Source organism: Cucumis melo, chromosome 7, assembly GCF_025177605.1.
Source record: "Cucumis melo cultivar AY chromosome 7, USDA_Cmelo_AY_1.0, whole genome shotgun sequence".
Taxonomy (NCBI): domain Eukaryota; kingdom Viridiplantae; phylum Streptophyta; class Magnoliopsida; order Cucurbitales; family Cucurbitaceae; genus Cucumis; species Cucumis melo.
In genome coordinates this window covers 6,481,002-6,487,334 of record NC_066863.1, presented here as the reverse complement: position 1 = coordinate 6,487,334, position 6,333 = coordinate 6,481,002, and positions in this window count along the sequence as shown.

Genomic DNA, 6,333 nt, shown 5'->3' with positions numbered 1-6,333 from the left:
AATGGGTGGGAAGTACCATATCACTTTTGAGGGAATTTGCTTTCTCTCTTCATTTCTATCCTTAACGTTTTTCCACCTCGATTGACCACATTCAGGACATTCTGTTGCATTAGCAAATTCTTTCCTATAGAGACAACAATTATTAGGACATGCATGAATCTTTTCATATTCCATTCCTAATGCACCTAATGTTTTCTTTGCTTCGTACAATGAATTTGGGAGTTCATTGGTAGTTGGCAGAATTTCCTTCAAAGTTTTAAGTAATTCTGAAAAACTAATATCACTCCATCCATATCTAACTTTTAAATTATACAATTTAACTAGAGTAGACAACTTGGTGTACTTTTTACATCCTTCATACAATGGTTTTTCAGCATCAATAAGCAACTTCTCAAATCCATTTGGGTCTTTTGAATACTCCTCGTGAGCAACTTAATCATTTCTTTTACACTTCCAACATCATTCTCTTCACATGTATGTGTGTCAAACTTTGAACATTCTCCATAGAAAGATGAGTTAGGAAGTGCTTCACCATGCCAAAACCAAATTTTATAACTTTCATCAATACCATTAACATATAAATGATTTCTAACATCCTTTCTACTATGCTTTTCACAATTCCCACATTTCAAACAAGGACGACGAATGTAAGAGGTACTTGTATTCGAAAATCCAAATTTGATGAAATTTTCCACGCCCAACTCATATTCTTTGGATAATCTACTTTTATGCATCCATGATTTATCCATAATTGTAAATCTATTGATAAATAAAGTAAATTAAATTAGTTCAAAAAGTCTTGTTGAGATATATGAAAGAATACAAGAAATTCATAATATGAAAGAAATTCATATGAAAGAATACAAGAAATACAAGATTTTAGCAACTTCTACTAACAAAAAGAATACAAGTTACTATAGGTCATAACCAAATCTATAACATTAAAATCCAACAATCAAAATACAAAGGAATAAGAAACAAACATTAAGAAACTTCATATCCCCTCAATCTCCTTGCCCAAGTCTATGGATGGTTGAATCAACTTAGAAAATTTGATGGCAACACAAAAAGGGAAAAAAAAGTGACAGAAAGTTTGGGATACTATAAGGTTTAAGTTACTTTCAACCTTCTAATTTTTGCTAATATCAACTTGTAACATTGTCATTTGTCCTCATTACCAACTATTTTATCCCTTTAAATGAAGGGCCTTCTCTACAATTAAACATAGAGAGAGGGACCTTAATGAAATAAAAAGGTATACAAAGTTTTCTTTAGCAAAAGTATTATAAATTTTCCCTAAAATATAGACAACTTTAGAGCACATGTCAATGGTGGGCTTATTGGAAATGGATAAAAGTCACCTAAAAATGCATATAAAACTGCCACATGAATTCATTAGAGTGGTATGTTTTTCTATCTAATAATTGCAAGGTGGAGATATTAAATAAATGTATTATTGTAGATTTATATATATCATTTAATGAATGTAGTGTAAAACATATATGCACAAAAATATAAAGAAAGGTAAAGTTTTGGGTGATAGTTTTCAAAACAATGATAAGAAATTAACCCATCAAGAAAAATCATTGGTCATGAACCCAATCAACCCAACAATTTATTCCAACAATAATATTGAAATCGCTAAGGAAACAACTACAAGGTTTAAATTTTCTCTCTTACCAAGCACTGGCAGTAGCTGCAAGGAAGGGTGGCTCGTGAGCGACTTGGCTTGGGAGGTTTGGCTTGGGTTGGACAACAGAGATCTCGGCTCGGGTTGGCTCGGGTTGGCTGAGGTTGAAGACTGCAGTGGCAGCGGCTGGGTGGCCGTCGATGAATGACGCGACGCGGTGGTTGTCGTCAGACAAGAAACAGTGGATGGTCGCAGCCCGATTGACGCGATGAATGACGCGACGCGGTGGTTGTCGTCGAAGCTGCGGTCGTTGAAGCGTGCAGCCGTCGAAGCTGCGGTCGTCGAAGCCTGCAGCCGTCAAAGCTTCTTCTCGTGGAAGCGTGCGGCCATCGAAGCGTGCGGCTGAGAGATGAAGAAGAAGAAGAAGACCGTGCATCGGCTGTGAATGTTTAGGGTTTTTTTTTTCAAAAAGAAATTTAATAATAATAATAAAATAAAAAAAATAATATAAAATAATAATATATTTTTTAAAAAAATAGGTTTTTTTTTAAACATTCTTGACGTTTATAAAACGTCAAGAAACATCAATAAATTTGAAAATGAAAATTTTTTACGTTTTAAAATGTCAAGAATTTATCGACATTTCTTGACAGTTTTAAAACGTCAAGGATAAATATATACATTTGACGTTTTAAAAAATGTCAAGAATATCGAACTCATGATAATTCTTGACGTTTTAAAAATGTCAAGAATGTAAAATAAACAACTTGACGGTTCCAAAACGTCGAGGAAAAATTGCATATTACTTGACGTTTCAAAACCGTCAAGAATTTTGTAAATTGCCTCCCCTCCGCCTTTTAATCAAAATTCTTGACGGTTTTTTCATTAAACCGCCCCTTTCTTGACGGTTTTTTAAGAAACCGTCAAGAAAAGAAAAAATCAACCGTCAAGAAAGGGTCTTTTCTAGTAGTGACGGTACGGTTCGGTTTAAGAGCTTTTTATACTGTACGGTTTGATTTAAGAAATTAAATTAATTCTGAGCTTTCATCTCAGTGGCACACAATGCCAACAAGGTTTGAGATCCAATAACTAAAGGCGGAACAATATTTGTGTGCACTTTGATTTTGATTCTAATATTTTTGTATAAGCAGTTCAGTTTCAATATGATTTTATTTATATATAAATTATTTGGTTTCGATTCGGTTTGACACAAGTAAGCGGTTCGGTTCGACTTTTCTAATATGAAATAAACAATTCACATGTTCAATACAAAAAATTATTGAATAAACCTCAATTAGGTCGTTGTATTAGAGGGACTAAAGATAAAATAACAGAAATTTAAAATAAAACATAAAGAACATCCTAACAAAATTGAATGTTTGAAAGTACAAGCCTTAAAACATGGAGATGAAAATTGAATATGTCCAAAAATCTTTGTGGATTACTAAAATTAGTCATTTTTAAATATTTCAGGTTTGTCCTTCCATCTTTTTCTCATCTCTGCTATTTTTTTATCGTCTTCGCCTATACTATTTTTTTTAGCTGCCATTTTTTCCATTTTTTTTGTTTTTAGATTTGGGTAACAAATTCTATTTCTTTCTACCATATTTATTGTTTTTCTATCTTTTTTTAGGTGCGTGCATTTTTTTCTTCCTCTTTCTTCTTTTTTTTTTTTTCCATTCACTGCATGCATCATATCGTCTTTCTTCTTCTTTTTTTTTTTTACGTTTAGATTAGGTAACCAAATCTAATGGTGTATAAGAATCTTGAAAAAAATGGTTAGGCATTTAAGTTAGGGTAACCAAAACTAAAAGATTGTGTTATCTCAAATCTAAACAATCGTGTAGCCAAATCTAAACGATCGTATACCAAAATTTGAAAAAAAGAGGTTAGATTTGGGGTAACCAAATCTAAACGATCGTGTAACCCAATTAATTAAACGATCATCTAACCAAATTAAACGATAAAATTGAAAAAACAAATCTAAACGATTGTATATCAAACAATAGTCAAATCTAAATGATCGTGTATCAAATCGCGTTACCAAATATATTACGCGCACTGTTGACGGGGTATTTTTGGTATTTTACACGGTGAGCCTCTAGGCTTTTTTCATTTTCGAAATTGTTCTATACAGTGTAAATACTTTACCACTTTTTTATATTTTTGAAAAGGCCCCTTTAGAAAATGTAGTGCATGAACTTCTATTATCATAATTTTTAAAAAAATCTGCGAGCATCCCTTTTTCTATTAACCTTTTATTAATCTATATAAAATTTACTCTCCCTTCATTTTTTTTATTATCGAAGAGATTCTCACCACCTTATAAACAAATATGATAAAAATCATTTTTAAACACTCCACCCTTGAGATAACATCTTTTTAGTTGTTATCTATCTTATACCAGATTCTAGCCTTATTTTCTTTGATGAAAAGAGAAACAACAATAATAATAATAAAAGAATGACTGCGAATGACAAAACTTTTAAAAATATTTACAAATACAACAAAATATCACCTAAGAAGATCATGTTACATCAAGATAGGTGTCTGTCATAGTGGTCTATCTTGATTTATTACGGTCTATCACATACATTCCACAATATTTTGCTATATTTTGGTTATTTTGTTATATTTGAATGAACATATTAAAAAATAATAAAATATTGAAACTATTTACAAAAAATAGAAAAATTCATCCAACTCTGTGTAGTGTATTTAAATATTTTGCTATATTTTTATATAAATAGTTTCAATTTTGTCTACTCTCCGTAGCAAGGAGTATTTTTATGAATAATGTTTTTTCTCGAAAATAATGACAAAAATTGAGTAATATTAAAATAAATTTAATAAATGGGATATAACTCCAAACTATTGTAAAAATAAGGCAATTTGGGTACATGACTTCCATTAATCCAAGTTATCCATATTCTGACCAGTTTGACCCATGTGTTAAAGGAAGTCATATATCCAGTACACGACTTCCCAACATTTATCATTATTATTATTATTATTTAACAAACAGACAGTAGATGTACTAATTTAACCATTATTAAAAGAAATAGTCAAAATTTTGTTGTTTGTTTGAAGAATGTATAACTTATTTCAAAAGTTATGATTTTAATCTTGAATTTTTATAAACATTTCAAAATGCACCCATTAAAATAAAAATTCTATAAATTTGTTAATGAAATTCAAGTTTTTGTACCTAAAACAGTGATAGATTTCTTATAAATAAAAGAAAAAAAAATGAAATTTATAAATTAGAAATGAAATAAAAATAAAAATTATAAATTTGTAACCCAATCTTTATCCTACAATCCAATTTGAAATTAAAATTAGATGAAAACATTTTCTTTTGAGAATGCAATTTTAAATTAAAGATAGTGACAAAAATAACAATTAGATTCAAAATAATTAAGTATATAACAACATTCTAAAAAATTATAAATATAACAAAATTTGTTAAGTCTATTAATGATGGAGTACATTAGTGGTAGACCATGTTGCACATATTGGTCCATCACTCCTAAGCCATAAAAGTCTACCAGCAATAAAAGTCAAACCATAAAAATTTACAACGATAGAAGTCTATTAGTAATAGACTTTGCTATATTTGCATTTTTTTTAAATATTGATATACACTTAATTATTATTCATAAAATTGTTATACATTATCATTACCTTTTAAATTAACTGAGTGTATATTTAAAAATATATAAAAAATTAAAAATACTTAAATAATTGTTTTTGCTTGTTATGAATAGTACCCAAAATTTAAGTTCGACAAAAAAAATATCAAAAATAATTTGTTACAAGTAAATTAGTAAAATCCCACCTTTTACATTATTATTTATGAAATAAATATAATTATATATGGTAAATTGTTTAAGTAATAAGAAAGTAAATATGTAATTATATATATAATTTTCCAAAATTTAATTATAATAAAATAAAATATTATAAAAAATAAGTTGTTATGTGTAAATTAAGAAAAACTCATCTCTATCTTATTTTTTACGTTATTTTTTCAAATAACATTATTTAAAAAATAAATTCACATAACAATCTCCCGTATATGAAAGTAGCCCATAAAAGGAACATAAAAAGTAGTTTAACTTCCATAGTTTAAATAGAGTTTTTTTATTACAAGTTGGATCTAATGTTGTAAATTTTTTTATAAATGTCCTTATGAACTTTAATTTTATGTAAAGGTAGAACTTAAATGACCAAACTACTCACATTTATTACTAATAATCTATTAAAGAAATAGAAAAATGAAATAAGGAAAGTGAACTATTAATTATTTAATATATTTATTTTCATCTAATTTTAAGATTGTTATTTATTAGATATCATATGTAAATATGATATATAATTAATTCAATTAGGGTAAGATTCTAATCAAAATTTCTCCCAATTATTTTTACGATAGTCATAATATTTGATATATTATACAATATGATGTATATCAATTTCTTGACGATCTATTTAAATGTATATCTAAAAGTATGATAATCATAAAATTTGATATATTATAGACATAAAATTTAATATATTATATAGTATGGGATGAAATATAATAAGTATATATATAAGAAATAAGTATATAAAACCAATCGCGATAAAATTTTATAAATGGACTTCCAATATACGAAAATCAATGTAAAATTGATGAAATATAATAAGTATATATCAGAAAT